Source organism: Equus caballus, chromosome 27, assembly GCF_041296265.1.
Source record: "Equus caballus isolate H_3958 breed thoroughbred chromosome 27, TB-T2T, whole genome shotgun sequence".
Lineage (NCBI taxonomy): Eukaryota > Metazoa > Chordata > Mammalia > Perissodactyla > Equidae > Equus > Equus caballus.
Window position 1 is genome coordinate 12,968,533 of NC_091710.1, and position 19,569 is coordinate 12,988,101.

Below are 19,569 nucleotides of genomic sequence, written 5' to 3' on the forward strand. Positions count from 1 at the left end.
AGACTGGAACCACCTGCCGAGCTCACCGGAACCACCTGCTCGACTGGCAGGACAATCGTGCCGGACACGCCAAAAGGAACTGCCGGCTACACCAGAACCACTTAACCGACACTCCAGAATCACCTGCCCGGCATGCCAGAACCACCTCTCAGACGTGCCAGAAGCATGTGCCGGACATGCCGGAACGACCTACGGGACAGACCGGAACCACCTGCCTGACATGCCGGAACCACCTGCCGAGCACGCCAGAGCCACCTGCTCCCCTTGCCGGAACCACCTGCCAGACAGGCCAAAATCAACAGCTGTCTGTGCGAGAACCACCTGGGGGACAGTCCGGAATCACCTGCCAGCCATGGCGGAACCACCTCTCAGACGTACCAGAACCACGTGCCGGACAATCTGGAAACACGTACTGGACAGACTGGAACCAGCTGACGGCCACGCCTGAACCACCTGCCGAGCACGACGGAACCACCTGCCGGACACGCCAAAATCACCTGCGGGCTACTCCACAACCACTCGGAGGACTCTCTGGGATGACCTGCCGGGCATGCTGGAACCACCTCTCAGACGCGCCAGAACCATGTGGCAGAGAGTCCGGAATCACCTCTTGGGCATGTGGAACCACCTCTGAGACGTACCAGAACCACCTGCCGGACACGCCAAAATCACCTGCCGGCTACGCCAGAACCACTTGGCGGACACTCCGGAATCACCTGCCGGGCATGCCAGCACAACCTCTCAGAAGTGCCAGAAGCACGTGCCGGACAGGCCGGAACCATCTCCCGGACAGACTGGAACCACAGGAAACACTCGCCGGAACCATCTGCTTGACTCACCGGTCCCACCTGCAGGACACACCAAAATCACCTGCCCGCTACACCAGAACCACTTGGGGCACAAGCCGGAATCACGTGAAGGGCATGCCGGCACAACCTCACAGACGTGCCAGAACCTCCTGCCGGACACCTCAGAACCACCTGCCAGACAGACTGCAACCACCTGCCGGACACGCGGGAACCACCGGCTCGACCCGCCGGAACCACTGCCAGACATGCAAAATCACCTGCCGGCTACACCAGAACCACTTGGCAAACACTCCGGAATCACCTGCCGGGCATGCCAGAACCACGTGCCAATGACACCAGAAGCACCTGCCGAGCATGCCGGAACCACCTGCTCGACTCGCCAGAACCACCTGCCAGTCATGCAAAAATCACCTGCCGGCTTCGCCACAACCAGTTGGTGAACACTTCCCCATCACCTGCCGGGCTTGCTGGAACCACCTGCCGGTCTTGTCAAAATCACCTGCCAACTACGCCAGAACCACTTGTCGACACTGCGGAAACACCTGTCGGGCCGGCCAGAACTACATCTCAGACGTGCCAGAACCTTGTGCGTGTGATGCCGGAACCACACCCCGAACAGACGGAGACCACCTGCCAGACCCGCCTGAACCACCTGCCGAGCACGCCGGAGCCACCTGCTCCCCTCGCCGGAACCACCTGCCAGACAGGCCAAAATGAACAGCTGGCTGTGCGAGAACCACCTGGCGGACAGTCCGGAATCACCTGCCGGGCATGCAGGAACCACCTCTCAGATGTAACGGAACCACGAGCCGGACACGCTGGAACCACGTCCTGGACAGACTGTAACCACCTGCCGAGCACTCCGGAACCACCTGCTCGACTCGCACGACCCACGTGCTGGACACGCCAAAATGAACTTTCGGCTACACCAGAACCACTTACCCGACACTCCAGAATCACCTGCCTGGCATGCCAGAACCACCTCTCACACGTTCCAGAAGCACGTGCTGGACATGCCGGAACGACCTATCGGACAGAACGGAACCACCTGCCAGACACGCCGGAACCACCTGCTGAACACGCCACAGCCACCTGCTCGACTCGCCGGATCCACCGGCCGGACAGGCCAATATCAACTGCTGGCTATGCCAGAACCACCTGGGGGACAGTCCGGAATCACCTGCCAGCCATGGCGGAACCACCTCTCAGACGTACAAGAACCACGTGCCGGACAAGCTGGAAACACTTACTGGACAGACTGGAACCACCTGCCGGACACGCCAAAATCACCTGTGGGGTACACCAGAACCACTTGGAGAACTCTCCGGGATGACCTGCCGGGCATGCTGGAACCACCCCTCAGACGTACCTGAAGCACGTGGCGGACACCCCAGCACCACCTGCCGGACAGACAGCAACCACCAGCCGGACACGCCGGAACCACCGGCTCGAACCGCCGGAACCACCGCCGGACATGCAAAATCACCTGCCGGCTACGCCAGAACCACTTGGCGAACACTCAGGAATCACCTGCCGGGCATGCCGGAACCACCTCTCAGACATGCCAGAACCACGTGCCAATGACCCCGGAAGCACCTGCCGAGCACGTCGGAACCACCTGCTCGACTCGCCAGAACCACCTGCCGGACAAGCCAAAATCACCTGCCGGCTACGCCACAACCACTCGGCAGACACTCCGGAACGACCTCCAGGACAGACCGGAATCACCTGCCGGACACGCCTGGACCACCTGCTTGACTCGCCAGAACCACCTGCCGGACACGCCAAAATCACCAGCCGGCTACTCCACAACCACTTGTCGGACACTCCAGAATCACCTGCCGGGCATGTTGGAACCACCTCTCAGAGGTGCCACAACAACATGCTGGAGACTGCGGAAGCACCTGCTGAGAAGGCTGGAAGTTCCTGTTCCACTCCACAGAACCACCTGCTGGACACGCCAAAATCACCTGCCGGCTACGCCACAACCAGTTGGTGAACACTTCGGAATCAACTGCCGGGCTTGCTGGAAGCACCTGCCGGTCACGCCAATATCACCTGCCAGCTACGCCAGAACCGCTTGGCGGACACTCCGGAAACACCTGTCGGGCCTGCCAGAACCACATCTCAGACGTGCCAGAACCATGTGCCCGAGATGCTGGAACCACACCCCGAAAAGACTGAAACCACCTGCCAGACCCGCCTGAACCACCTGCCGAGCACACTGGAACCACCTGCTCGACTCGCCGGAACCACCTACCTGACACGCAAAAACCACCGGCCGGGTATGCCAGAACCACTTAGTGGTCACTCCGGAATCATCTGCCAGACATGCCAGAAGCAGCTCTCAGACACACCAGAACAAGCTGCCGGAGACGCCAGAAGCACCTGCTGAGCATGCCTGAGCCACCTGCTCGACTCGCAAGAAACACCTGCCAGACGTGCCAAAATCACCTGCCTGCTACACCAGAAGCACTTGGCAGACAAGCCGGAATCACGTGAAGGGCATGCCGTCACAATCTCTCAGACGTGCCAGAACCTCGTGCCGGACACCCCAGAACACCCTGCCGGACAGACCGGAACCACCTGCCGGACACGCCGGAACCACCGGCGCGACTCGCCGGAACCACCCCCGGACATGCAAAATCACCTGCCGGCTACGCCAGAAACACTTGGCGGACACACCGGAATCACCTGCCGGGCATGTCGGAAGCACCTCTCAGACATGTCAGAACCACGTGCCAAGGACACCGGAAGCACCTGCCGAGCACGCCGGAACCACCTGCTCGACTCGCCAGAACCACCTGCCGCACACGCCAAAATCACCTGCCAGGTATGCCAGAACCACTTTGTGGACACTCCGAAATCATCTGCCGGACATGCCAGAACCAGCTCTCAGACACACCAGAACCACATGCCGGACACGCCGGAAGCACCTGCTGAGCATGCCTGAGCCACCTGCTCGACTCGCAAGAAACACCTGCCGGACACGCCAAAATCACCTGCCGAGTACGCCAGAACCACTTGGCGGACACTCCGGAATCACAGGTCGGGCATGCCGGAACCACCTCTCAGACTTGCCAGAACCATGTTCCGGACACGCCGGTACCACCTGCCGAGTATGCCGGAACCACCTGATCCACTCCCGAGGACCACCTGCTGGACATGCCAAAATCACCTGCTGGCTACGCCAGAACCACTCGGCAGACACTCTGGAATAAACTGCCGGGCATGCCGGAACCACCTCTTAGACATGCCAGAAGGACGTGTCGGACACGCCGGAAACACCTACCGGACAGACCGGAACCACCTGCCAGACATCCCGGAACCACTTGCCGAGCACGCAGGAGCCGCCTGCTCGATAGGCCGGAACCACCTGCCAGACAGGCCAAAATCAACAGCTGGCTATGCTAGAACCACCTGGCGGACAGTCCAAAATCACCTTCCTGGCATGCAGGAACCACCTCTCAGACGTAACAGAACCACGTTCCGGACACGCTGGAACCACATCCTGGACAGACTGGAACCACCTGCCGAGCTCACCGGAACCACCTGCTCGACTGGCAGGACAATCGTGCCGGACACGCCAAAAGGAACTGCCGGCTACACCAGAACCACTTAACCGACACTCCAGAATCACCTGCCCGGCATGCCAGAACCACCTCTCAGACGTGCCAGAAGCATGTGCCGGACATTCCGGAACGACCTACGGGACAGACCGGAACCACCTGCCTGACATGCCGGAACCACCTGCCGAGCACGCCAGAGCCACCTGCTCCCCTTGCCAGAACCACCTGCCAGACAGGCCAAAATCAACAGCTGTCTGTGCGAGAACCACCTGGGGGACAGTCCGGAATCACCTGCCAGCCATGGCGGAACCACCTCTCAGACGTACCAGAACCACGTGCCGGACAATCTGGAAACACGTACTGGACAGACTGGAACCACCTGCCGGCCACGCCTGAACCACCTGCCGAGCACGACGGAACCACCTGCCGGACACGCCAAAATCACCTGCGGGCTACTCCACAACCACTCGGAGGACTCTCTGGGATGACCTGCCGGGCATGCTGGAACCACCTCTCAGACGCGCCAGAACCATGTGGCAGAGAGTCCGGAATCACCTGTTGGGCATGTGGAACCACCTCTGAGACGTACCAGAACCACCTGCCGGACACGCCAAAATCACCTGCCGGCTACGCCAGAACCACTTGGCGGACACTCCGGAATCACCTGCCGGGCATGCCAGCACAACCTCTCAGAAGTGCCAGAAGCACGTGCCGGACAGGCCGGAACCATCTCCCGGACAGACTGGAACCACAGGAAACACTCGCCGGAACCACCTGCTTGACTCACCGGTCCCACCTGCAGGACACACCAAAATCACCTGCCCGCTACACCAGAACCACTTGGGGCACAAGCCGGAATCACGTGAAGGGCATGCCGGCACAACCTCACAGACGTGCCAGAACCTCCTGCCGGACACCTCAGAACCACCTGCCAGACAGACTGCAACCACCTGCCGGACACGCGGGAACCACCGGCTCGACCCGCCGGAACCACTGCCACACATGCAAAATCACCTGCCGGCTACACCAGAACCACTTGGCAAACACTCCGGAATCACCTGCCGGGCATGCCAGAACCACGTGCCAATGACACCAGAAGCACCTGCCAAGCATGCCGGAACCACCTGCTCGACTCGCCAGAACCACCTGCCAGTCATGCAAAAATCACCTGCCGGCTTCGCCACAACCAGTTGGTGAACACTTCCCCATCACCTGCCGGGCTTGCTGGAACCACCTGCCGGTCATGTCAAAATCACCTGCCAACTACGCCAGAACCACTTGTCGACACTGCGGAAACACCTGTCGGGCCGGCCAGAACTACATCTCAGACGTGCCAGAACCTTGTGCGTGTGATGCCGGAACCACACCCCGAACAGACGGAGACCACCTGCCAGACGCGCCTGAACCACCTGCCGAGCACGCCGGAGCCACCTGTTCGACTCACCGGAAGCACCTGCCAGACAGGCCAAAATCAACAGCTGGCTATGCGAGAACCATCTGGCGGACAGTCCGGAATCACCTGCCGGGCATGCAGGAACCACCTCTCAGATGTAACGGAACCACGAGCCGGACACGCTGGAACCACGTCCTGGACAGACTGGAACCACCTGCCGAGCACTCCGGAACCACCTGCTCGACTCGCACGACCCACGTGCTGGACACGCCAAAATGAACTTTCGGCTACACCAGAACCACTTACCCGACACTCCAGAATCACCTGCCTGGCATGCCAGAACCACCTCTCACACGTTCCAGAAGCACGTGCCGGACATGCCGGAACGACCGATCGGACAGAACGGAACCACCTGCCAGACACGCCGGAACCACCTGCTGAACACGCCACAGCCACCTGCTCGACTCGCCGGATCCACCGGCCGGACAGGCCAATATCAACTGCTGGCTATGCCAGAACCACCTGGGGGACAGTCCGGAATCATCTGCCAGACATGGCGAAACCACCTCTCAGACGTACAAGAACCACGTGCCGGACAAGCTGGAAACACTTACTGGACAGACTGGAACCACCTGCCGGCCACGCCTGAACCACATGCCGAGCACGATGGAACCACCTGCCGGACACGCCAAAATCACCTGCGGGGTACACCAGAACCACTTGGAGAACTCTCCGGGATGACCTGAGGGGAATGCTGGAACCACCTCTCAGACGTACCAGAAGCACGTGGCGGACACCCCAGCACCACCTGCCGGACAGACCGCAACCACCTGCCGGACACGCCGGAACCACCGGCTCGACCCGCCGGAACCACCGCCGGACATGCAAAATCACCTGCCGGCTACGCCAGAACCACTTGGCGAACACTCCGGAATCACCTGCCGGGCATGCCGGAACCACCTCTCAGACATGCCAGAACCACGTGCCAATGACCCTGGAAGCACCTGCCGAGCACGCCGGAACCACCTGCTCGACTCGCCAGAACCACCTGCCGGACACACCAAAATCACCTGCCGGCTACGCCACAACCACTCGGCAGACACTCCGGTATCAGCTGCCGGGCATGCCGGAACCACCTCTCAGAGGTTCCGGAACCACATGCCGGAGAGACTGGAAGCAACTGCCGAACTCGCCGGAAAAACCTGCTGGACATGCCGGAACCACCTGCCTGACAGTCCAAAATCATATGCCGGCTATGCCAAAACCACTTGGTGGACACTCCAGAATCACCTGGAGGGCATGCCGGAACCACGTCATGGACAGACTGCAAACACCTGCCGGACACGCCAGAACCACCTTCTCGACTCGCCAGAACCACCTGCCGAACACGCCAAAATCACCTGCCGGCTACGCCACAACCACTTGGTGAACACTTCGGAATCACCTGCCGCGCTTGCCGGAACCACCTGCCGGTCACGCCAAAATCACCTGCCGGCTACGCCAGAACCACTCGGCAGAGACTCTGGAGCCACCTCCAGGACAGACCGGAATCGCCTGCCGGACACGCCGGGACCACATGCTTGAATCGCCAGAACCACCTGCCGGACACGCCAAAATCACCAGCCGGCTACTCCACAACCACTTGTCGGACACTCCAGAATCACCTGCCGGGCATGTGGGAACCACCTCTCAGAGGTGCCACAACAACATGCTGGAGACTGCGGAAGCACCTGCTGAGAATGCCGGAAGTTCCTGATCCACTCCACAGAACCACCTGCCAGTCACGCCAATATCACCTGCCAGCTACGCCAGAACCGCTTGGCGGACACTCCGGAAACACCTGTCGGGCCTGCCAGAACCACATCTCAGACGTGCCAGAACCATGTGCCCGAGATGCCGGAACCGCACCCCGAACAGACTGAAACCACCTGCCAGACCCGCCTGAACCACCTGCCGAGCACACTGGAACCACCTGCTCGACTCGCCGGAACCACCTACCTGACACGCAAAAACCACCGGCCGGGTATGCCAGAACCACTTGGTGGTCACTCCGGAATCATCTGCCAGACATGCCAGAAGCAGCTCTCACACACACCAGAACAACCTGCCGGAGACGCCAGAAGCACCTGCTGAGCATGCCTGAGCCACCTGCTCGAATCGCAAGAAACACCTGCCAGACACGCCAAAATCACTTGCCTGCTACTCCAGAAGCACTTGGCAGACAAGCCGGAATCACGTGAAGGGCATGCCGTCACAATCTCTCAGGCGTGCCAGAACCTCGTGCCGGACACCCCAGAACACCCTGCCGGACAGACCGGAACCACCTGCCGGACACGCCGGAACCACCTGCTCGACTCGCCAGAACCACCTGCCGGACACGCCAAAATCACCTGCCGGCTACGCCAGAACCACTCGGCAGAGACTCCAGAACCACCTCCAGGACAGACCGGAATCACCTGCCGGACACGCCGGAACCACCTGCTCGACTCGCCAGAACCACCTGCCGGACACGCCAAAATCACCAGCCGGCTACTCCACAACCACTTGTCGGACACTCCAGAGTCACCTGCCGGGCATGATGGAACCACCTCTCAGAGGTGCCACAACAACATGCTGGAGACTGCGGAAGCACCTGCTGAGAAGGCCGGAAGTTCCTGATCCACTCCACAGAACCACCTGCTGGACACGCCAAAATCACCTGCCGGCTACGCCACAACCAGTTGGTGAACACTTCGGAATCAACTGCCGGGCTTGCTGGAAGCACCTGCCGGTCACGCCAATATCACCTGCCAGCTACGCCAGAACCGCTTGGCGGACACTCCGGAAACACCTGTCGGGCCTGCCAGAACCACATCTCAGACGTGCCAGAACCATGTGCCCGAGATGCCGGAACCACACCCCGAACAGACTGAAACCACCTGCCAGACCCGCCTGAACCACCTGCCGATCACACTGGAACCACCTGCTCGACTCGCCGGAACCACCTACCTGACACGCAAAAACCACCAGCCGGGTATGCCAGAACCACTTGGTGGTCACTCCGGAATCATCTGCCGGACATGCCAGAACCAGCTCTCAGACACACCAGAACAATCTGCCGGAGACGCCAGAAGCACCTGCTGAGCATGCCTGAGCCACCTGCTCGACTCGCAAGAAACACCTGCCACACACGCCAAAATCACCTGCCTGCTACACCAGAAGCACTTGGCAGACAAGCCGGAATCACGTGAAGGGCATGCCGTCACAATCTCTCAGACGTGCCAGAACCTCGTGCCGGACACCCCAGAACACCCTGCCGGACAGACCGGAACCACCTGCCGGACACACCGGAACCACCGGCGCGACTCGCCGGAATCACCCCCGGACATGCAAAATCACCTGCCGGCTACGCCAGAAACACTTGGCGAACACACCGGAATCACCTGCCGGGCATGTCGGAAGCACCTCTCAGACATGTCAGAACCACGTGCCAAGGACACCGGAAGCACCTGCCGAGCACGCAGGAACCACCTGCTCGACTCGCCAGAACCACCTGCCGCACACGCCAAAATCACCTGCCAGGTATGCCAGAACCACTTTGTGGACACTCTGAAATCATCTGCCGGACATGCCAGAACCAGCTCTCAGACACACCAGAACCACATGCCGGACACGCCGGAAGCACCTGCTGAGCATGCCTGAGCCACCTGCTCGACTCGCAAGAAACACCTGCCGGACACGCCAAAATCACCTGCCGAGTACGCCAGAACCACTTGGCGGACACTCCGGAATCACAGGTCGGGCATGCCGGAACCACCTCTCACACTTGCCAGAACCATGTTCCGGACACGCCGGTACCACCTGCCTAGTATGCCGGAACCACCTGATCCACTCCCGAGGACCACCTGCTGGACATTCCAAAATCACCTGCTGGCTACGCCAGAACCACTCGGAAGACACTCCGGAATAACCTGCCGGGCATGCCGGAACCACCTCTTAGACATGCCAGAAGGACGTGTCGGACACGCCGGAAACACCTACCGGACAGACCGGAACCACCTGCCAGACATCCTGGAACCACTTGCCGAGCACGCCGGAGCCGCCTGCTCGATAGGCCGGAACCACCTGCCAGACAGGCCTAAATCAACAGCTGGCTATGCTAGAACCACGTGGCGGACAGTGCAAAATCACCTGCCTGGCATGCAGGAACCACCTCTCAGACGTAACAGAACCACGTTCCGGACACGCTGGAACCACATCCTGGACAGACTGGAACCACCGGCCAAGCTCACCGGAACCATCTGCTCGACTGGCAGGACAATCGTGCCGGACACGCCAAAAGGAACTGCCGGCTACACCAGAACCACTTAACCGACACTCCAGAATCACCTGCCCGGCATGCCAGAACCACCTCTCAGACGTGCCAGAAGCACGTGCCGGACATGCCGGAACGACCTACGGGACAGACCGGAACCACCTGCCTGACATGCCGGAACCACCTGCTGAGCACGCCAGAGCCACCTGCTCCCCTTGCCGGAACCACCTGCCAGACAGGCCAAAATCAACAGCTGGCTGTGCGAGAACCACCTGGGGGACAGTCCGGAATCACCTGCCAGCCATGGCGGAACCACCTCTCAGAAGTGCCAGAACCACGTGCCGGACAATCTGGAAACACGTACTGGACACACTGGAACCACCTGCCGGCCACGCCTGAACCACCTGCCGAGCACGACGGAACCACCTGCCGGACACGCCAAAATCACCTGCGGGCTACTCCACAACCACTCGGAGGACTCTCCGGGATGACCTGCCGGGTATGCTGGAACCACCTCTCAGACTTGCCATTACCATGTGGCAGACAGTCCGGAATCACCTGTTTGGCATGGGGAACCACCTCAGAGACGTACCAGAACCACCTGCCGGACACGCCAAAATCACCTGCCGGCTACGCCAGAACCACTTGGCGGACACTCCGGAATCACCTTCCGGGCATGCAAGCACAACCTCTCAGAAGTGCCAGAAGCACGTGCCGGACAAGCCGGAACCATCTCCCGGACAGACTGGAACCACAGGAAACACTCGCCGGAACCACCTGCTTGACTCACCGGTCCCACCTGCAGGACACACCAAAATCACCTGCCCGCTACACCAGAACCACTTGGGGCAGAAGCCGGAATCACGTGAAGGGCATGCCGGCACAACCTCACAGACGTGCCAGAACCTCCTGCCGGACACCTCAGAACCACCTGTCAGACAGACTGCAACCACCTGCCAGACACGCGGGAACCACCGGCTCGACCCGCCGGAACCACTGCCAGACATGCAAAATTACCTGCCGGCTACACCAGAACCACTTGGCAAACACTCCGGAATCACCTGCCGGGCATGCCCGAACCACCTCTCAGACATGCCATAACCACGTGCCAATGACACCAGAAGCACCTGCCGAGCATGCCGGAACCACCTGCTCGACTCGCCAGAACCACCTGCCAGTCATGCAAAAATCACCTGCCGGCTTCGCCACAACCAGTTGGTGAACACTTCCCCATCACCTGCCGGGCTTGCTGGAACCACCTGCCGGTCATGTCAAAATCACCTGCCAACTACGCCAGAACCACTTGTCGACACTGCGGAAACACCTGTCGGGCCGGCCAGAACTACATCTCAGACGTGCCAGAACCTTGTGCGTGTGATGCCGGAACCACACCACAAACAGACGGAGACCACCTGCCAGACCCGCCTGAACCACCTGCCGAGCACGCCGGAGCCACCTGTTCGACTCACCGGAAGCACCTGCCAGAGAGGCCAAAATCAACAGCTGGCTATGCGAGAACCATCTGGCGGACAGTCCGGAATCACCTGCCGGGCATGCAGGAACCACCTCTCAGATGTAACGGAACCACGAGCCGGACACGCTGGAACCATGTCCTGGACAGACTGGAACCACCTGCCGAGCACTCCGGAACCACCTGCTCGACTCGCACGACCCACGTGCTGGACATGCCAAAATGAACTTTCGGCTACACCAGAACCACTTACCCGACACTCCAGAATCACCTGCCTGGCATGCCAGAACCACCTCTCACACGTTCCAGAAGCACGTGCCGGACATGCCGGAACGACCTATAGGACAGAACGGAACCACCTGCCAGACACGCCGGAACCACCTGCTGAACACGCCACAGCCACCTGCTCCACTCGCCGGATCCACCGTCCGGACAGGCCAATATCAACTGCTGGCTATGCCAGAACCACCTGGGGGACAGTCCGGAATCACCTGCCAGCCATGGCGGAACCACCTCTCAGACGTACAAGAACCACGTGCCGGACAAGCTGGAAACACTTACTGGACAGACTGGAACCACCTGCCGGACACGCCAAAATCACCTGCAGGGTACACCAGAACCACTTGGAGAACTCTCCGGGATGACCTGCCGGGCATGCTGGAACCACCTCTCAGACGTACCAGAAGCACGTGGCGGACACCCCAGCACCACCTGCCGGACAGTCCGCAACCACCTGCCGGACACGCCGGAACCACCTGCTCGACTCGCCAGAACCACCTGCCGCACACGCCAAAATCACCTGCCAGGTATGCCAGAACCACTTTGTGGACACTCCGAAATCATCTGCCGGACATGCCAGAACCAGCTCTCAGACACACCAGAACCACATGCCGGACACGCCGGAAGCACCTGCTGAGCATGCCTGAGCCACCTGCTCGACTCGCAAGAAACACCTGCCGGACACGCCAAAATCACCTGCCGAGTACGCCAGAACCACTTGGCGGACACTCCGGAATCACAGGTCGGGCATGCCGGAACCACCTCTCAGACTTGCCAGAACCATGGTCCGGACACGCCGGTACCACCTGCCGAGTATGCCGGAACCACCTGATCCACTCCCGAGGACCACCTGCTGGAAACGCCAAAATCACCTGCTGGCTATGCCAGAACCACTCGGCAGACACTCCGGAATAACCTGCCGGGCATGCCGGAACCACCTCTTAGACATGCCAGAAGGACGTGTCGGACACGCTGGAAACACCTACCGGACAGACCGGAACCACCTGCCAGACATCCCGGAACCACCTGCCGAGCACACCGGAGCCGCCTGCTCGATAGGCCGGAACCACCTGCCAGACAGGCCAAAATCAACAGCTGGCTATGCTAGAACCACCTGGCGGACAGTCCAAAATCACCTGCCTGGCATGCAGGAACCACCTCTCAGACGTAACAGAACCACGTTCCGGACACGCTGGAACCACATCCTGGACAGACTTGAACCACCTGCCTGACACGCCGGAACCACCTGCTCGACTGGCAGGACAATCGTGCCGGACACGCCAAAAGGAACTGCCGGCTACACCAGAACCACTTAACCGACACTCCAGAATCACCTGCCTGGCATGCCAGAACCACCTCTGAGACGTGCCAGAAGCACGTTCCGGACATGCCGGAACGACCTACGGGACAGACCGGAACCACCTGCCTGACATGCCGGAACCACCTGCCGAGCACACCAGAGCCACCTGCTCCCCTTGCCGGAACCACCTGCCAGAGAGGCCAAAATCAACAGCTGGCTGTGCGAGAACCACCTGGGGGACAGTCCGGAATCACCTGCCAGCCATGGCGGAACCACCTCTCAGACGTACCAGAACCACGTGCCGGACAATCTGGAAACACGTACTGGACAGACTGGAACCACCTGCCGGCCACGCCTGAACCACCTGCCGAGCACGACGGAGCCACCTGCCGGACACGCCAAAATCACCTGCGGGCTACTCCACAACCACTTGGAGGACTCTCCGGGATGACCTGCCGGGCATGCTGGAACCACCTCTCAGACGTGCCAGAACCATGTGGCGGACAGTCCGGAATCACCTATTGGGCATGCGCAACCACCTCTGAGACGTACCAGAACCACATGCCGTGCAGGCTGGAACCACCTACCGGACAGACCGGAATCAACTTTCGGGCATGCCGGAACCACCTGTCAGATGTGCCAGAAACACGTGCCAGAGACGCCGGAAGCACCTGCCAAGCACGTTGGAACCACCTGCTCAACTCGCCTGAACCACCTGCCGGACATGCCAAAATCACCTGCCGACTATGCCAGAACCACTTGGCGAACACTCCGGAATCACTTGCCGGGCATGCAGGTACCACCTCTCAGACATGCCAGAACCCCGTGCCAATGACCCCGGAAGCACCAGCCGAGCACGCCAGAACCACCTGCTCGACTCGCCAAAACCACCTGCCGGACACGCAAAAATCACCTGCCGGCTACGCCACAACCAGTTGGTGAACACTTTGGAATCACCTGCCAGGCTTGCTGGGACCACCTGCCAGTCATGCCAAAATGACCTGCCAAGTACGCCAGAACCGCTTGGCGGACACTGCGGAAACACCTGTCGGGCTGGCTGGAACCACATCTCAGACGTGCCAGAAATGTGTTCATGAGATGCTGGAACCACACCCCGAACAGACGGATACCACCTGCCAGAACCGCCTGAACCACCTGCTGAGCACGCCGGAACCACCTGCTCGACTCACCGGTACCACCTCCCTGACACGCCAAAATCACCTGCTGGGTATGCCAGAACCACTTGGCGGAAACTCCAGAATCATCTTCCGGACATGCCGGAACCAGCTCTCAGACACACCAGAACCAAGTGCCGGAGACGCCGGAAGCACCTGCCGAGCATCCCGGAGCCACCTGCTCGACTCGCCAGAAACACCTGCCGGACACGCCAAAATCACCTGCCGGGTACGCCAGAACCACCTGGCGGACACTCCGGAATCACCTGTCGCGCATGACGGAACCACCTCTCAGACGTGCCGGAAGCACGTGCCAGACACGCCGGAAACACCTACCGGACAGACCGGAACCACCTGCCAAGAACGCCGGAGCCACCTGTTCGACTCGCTGGAACCACCTGCCGGACAGGCCAATATCAACTGCTGGCTATGCCAGAACCACCTGGGGGACAGTCCGGGATCACCTGCCAGCCATGGCGGAACCACCTCTCAGACGTACCAGAACCACCTGCCGGAGAAGCTGGAAACACGTCCTGGACAGACTGGAACCACGTGACGGCCATGCCTGAACCACCTGCCGAGCACGGCGGAACCACCTGCCGGACACGCCAAAATCACCTGCGGGCTACGCCAGAACCACTTGGACGACTCTCCGAAATGAGCTGCCGGGCATGTTGGAACCACCTCTCAGACGTGCCAGAAGCACGTGGCGGACAGTCCGGAATCACCTGTTGGGCATACGCAAGCACCTCTGAGACGTACCAGAACCACGTGCCATGCACGCCGGAACCACCTACCGGACAGACCGGAATCAACTTTTGGGCATGCCGGAACCACCAGTCAGATGTGCCAGAAACACGTGCCGGAGACGCCGGAAGCACCTGCCGAGCACGTCGCAACCACCTGCTCAACTCGCCTGAACCACCTGCCGGACACGCCAAAATCACCTGCCCGCTACACCAGCACCACTTCGGGGACAAGCCGGAATCACGTGAGGGGCATGCCGGCACAGCCTCTCAGACTGAACCTCGTGCCGGACACCACAGAACCACCTGCCGGACAGACCGCAACCACCTGCCGGACACGCCGGAACCACCGGCTCGACCCGCCGGAACGACCGCCGGACATGCAAAATCACCTGCCGGCTACGCCGGAAACACTTGTCGAACACTCCGGAATCACCTGAAGGGCATGCCGGAACCACCTCTCAGATATGCCAGAACCACGTGCCAATGACACCGGAAGCACCTGCCGAGCACGCCGGAACCACCTGCTCGACTCGCCAGAACCACCTGCCGGACACGCAAAAATCACCTGCCGGCTATGCCACAACCAGTTGGGGAAAACTTCGGAATCACCTGCCGGGCTTGCTGGAACCACCTGCCAGTCATGCCAAAATCACCTGCCAACTACGCCAGTACCACTTGGCGGACACTGTGGAAACACCTGTCGGGCCGGCCGGAACCACATCTCAGACGTGCCAGAACCATGTGCATGAGATGCTGGAACCACACCCCGAACAGACGGAAAACACCTGCCAGTCCCGTCTGAACAACCTGCCGAGCACGCCGGAGCCACCTGCTCGACTCGCCGGAACCACCTACCTGACGTGCCCAAATCACCAGCCGGGTAAGCCAGAACCACTTGGCGGACACTCCAGTATCATCTGCCGGACATGCCGGAACCAGCTCTCAGACACACCAGAACCACGTGCCGGAGACGCCCGAAGCACCTGCCGAGCATGCCGGAGCCACTTGCTCGACTCGCCAGAAACGCCTGCCGGACACGCCAAAATCAACTGCCGGGTACGCCAGAACCACCTGGCGGACACTCCGAAATCACCTGTCGCGCATGCCGGAACCACCTCTCAGACGTGCCGGAAGCACGTGCCGGACACGCCGGAATCACCTACCGGACAGACCGGAACCACCTGCCGAGCACGCCGGAGCCACCTGTTCGACTCGCTGGAAACACCTGCCGGACAGGCCAATATCAACTGCTGGCTATGCCAGAACCACCTGGGGGACGGTCCAGAATCGCCTGCCAGCCATGGCGGAACCACGTCTCAGACGTAACAGAACCACCTGCCGGAGAAGCTGGAAACACGTCCTGGACAGTCTGGAACCACCTGCCGGCCAAGCCTGAACCACCTGCCAAGCACAACGGAACAACCTGCCAGACACGCCAAAATCACCTGCGTGTTATGCCAGAAACACTTGGAGGACTCTCTGGGATGACCTGACGGGCATGCCGGAACCACCTCTCAGACGTGCCAGAACCATGTGGCGGACAGTCCGGAATCACCTGTTGGGCATGCGCAACCACCTTGAGACGTACCAGAACCACATGCCGTGCAGGCTGGAACCACCTACCGGACAGACCGCAATCACCTTTCGGGCATGCCGGAACCACCTGTCAGATGTGCCAGAAACACGTGCCGGAGATGCCAGAAGCACATGCCAAGCACGTTGGAACCACCTGCTCAACTCGCCTGAACCACCTGCCGGACATGCCAAAATCACCTGCCGACTATGCCAGAACCACTTGGCGAACACTCCGGAATCACTTGCCGGGCATGCAGGTACCACCTGTCAGAAATGCCAGAACCCCGTGCCAATGACCCCGGAAGCACCAGCCGAGCACGCCGGAACCACCTGCTCGACTCGCCAGAACCACCTGCCGATCACGCAAAAATCACCTGCCGGCTACGCCACAACCAGTTGGTGAACACTTTGGAATCACCTGCCAGGCTTGCTGGAACCACCTGCCAGTCATGCCAAAATCACCTGCCAACTACGCCAGAACCGCTTGGCGGACACTGCGGAAACACCTGTCGGGCCGGCTGGAACCACATCTCAGACGTGCCAGAAACGTGTTCATGAGATGCTGGAACCACACCCCGAACAGACGGATACCACCTGCCAGAACAACCTGAACCACCTGCTGAGCACGCCGGAACCACCTGCTCGACTCACTGGTACCACCTCCCTGACACGCCAAAATCACCTGCTGGGTATGCCAGAACCACTTGGCGGACACTCTGGTATCATCTGCCGGACATGCCGGAACCAGCTCTCAGACACACCAGAACCAAGTGCCGGAGACGCCGGAAGCACCTGCCGAGCATGCCGGAGCCACCTGCTCGACTCGCCAGAAACACCTGCCGGACACGCCAAAATCACCTGCCGGGTATGCCAGAACCACCTGGCGGACACTACGGAATCACCTGCCGCGCATGCCGGAACCACCTCTCAGACGTGCCGGAAGCACGTGCCAGACACGTCGGAAACACCTACCGGACAGACCGGAACCACCTGCCAAGAACGCCGGAGCCACCTGTTCAACTCGCTGGAACCACCTGCCGGACAGGCCAATATCAACTGCTGGCTATGCCAGAACCACCTGGGGGACAGTCCGGGATCACCTGCCAGCCATGGCGGAACCACCTCTCAGACGCACCAGAACCGCCAGCCGGAGAAGCTGGAAACACGTTCTGGACAGACTGGAACCACGTGACGGCCATGCCTGAACCACATGCCCAGCACGGCGGAACCACCTGCCGGATACGCCAAAATCACCTGCGGGCTACGCCAGAACCACTTGGACGACTCTCCGAAATGACATGCCGGGCATGTTGGAACTGCCTCTCAGACGTGCCAGAAGCACGTGGCGGACAGTCCGGAATCACCTGTTGGGCATACGCAACCACCTCTGAGACGTACCAGAACCACGTGCCGTGCACGCCGGAACCACCTACCGGACAGACCGGAATCAACTTTTGGGCATGCCGGAACCACCAGTCAGATGTGCCAGAAACACGTGCCGGAGACGCCGGAAGCACCTGCCGAGCACGTCGCAACCACCTGCTCAACTCGCCTGAACCACCTGCCGGACACGCCAAAATCACCTGCCCGCTACACCAGCACCACTTCGGGGACAAGCCGGAATCACGTGAGGGGCATGCCGGCACAGCCTCTCAGACTGAACCTCGTGCCGGACACCACAGACCCACCTGCCGGACAGACCGGAACCACCTGCCTGACACGCCGGAACCACCGGCTCGACCCGCCAGAACGACCGCTGGACATGCAAAATCACCTGCCGGCTACGCCGGAAACACTTGGCGAACACTCCGGAATCACCTGCCGGGCATGCCGGAACCACCTCTCAGATATGCCAGAACCACTTGCCAATGACCCCGGAAGCACCTGCCCAGCACGCCGGAACCACCTGCTCGACTCGCCAGAACCACCTGCCGAACACGCAAAAATCACCTGCCGGCTACGCCACAACCAGTTGGGGAACACTTCGGAATCACCTGCCGGGCTTGCTGGAACCACCTGCCGGTCATGCCAAAATCACCTGCCAGCTACGCCAGTACCACTTGGCGGACACTGTGGAAACACCTGTCGGGCCGGCCGGAACCACATCTCAGACGTGCCAGAAGCATGAGCATGAGATGCTGGAACCACACCCCGAACAGACGGAAAACACCTGCCAGACCCGTCTGAACAACCTGCCGAGCACGCCGGAGCCACCTGCTCGACTCGCCGGAACCACCTACCTGACATGCCCACATCACCAGCCGAGTATGCCAGAGCCACTTGGCGGACACTCCAGAATCATCTGCCGGACATGCCGGAACCAGCTCTCAGACACACCAGAACCACGTGCCGCAGACGCCGGAAGCACCTGCCGAGCATGCCGGAGCCACCTGCTCGACTCGCCAGAAACACCTGCCGGACACGCCAAAATCACCTGCCGGGTACGCCAGAAGCACCTGGCGGACACTCCGAAATCACCTGTCGCGCATGCCGGAACCACCTCTCAGACGTGCCGGAAGCACGTGCCGGACACGCCGGAATCACCTACCGGACAGACCGGAACCACCTGCCGAGCACGCCGGAGCCACCTGTTCGACTCGCTGGAACCACCTGCCGGACAGGCCAATATCAACTGCTGGCTATGCCAGAACCACCTGGGGGACGGTCCGGAATCACCTGCCAGCCATGGCGGAACCACCTCTCAGACGTACCAGAACCACCTGCCGGAGAAGCTGGAAACACGTCCTGGACAGTCTGGAACCACCTGCCGGCCAAGCCTGAACCACCTGCCAAGCACAACGGAACAACCTGCCAGACACGCCAAAATCACCTGCGTGTTATGCCAGAACCACTTGGAGGACTCTCTGGGATGACCTGCCTGGCATGCCGGAACCACCTCTCAGACCTGCCAGAACCATGTGGCGGACAGTCCGGCATCACCTGTTGGGCATGCGC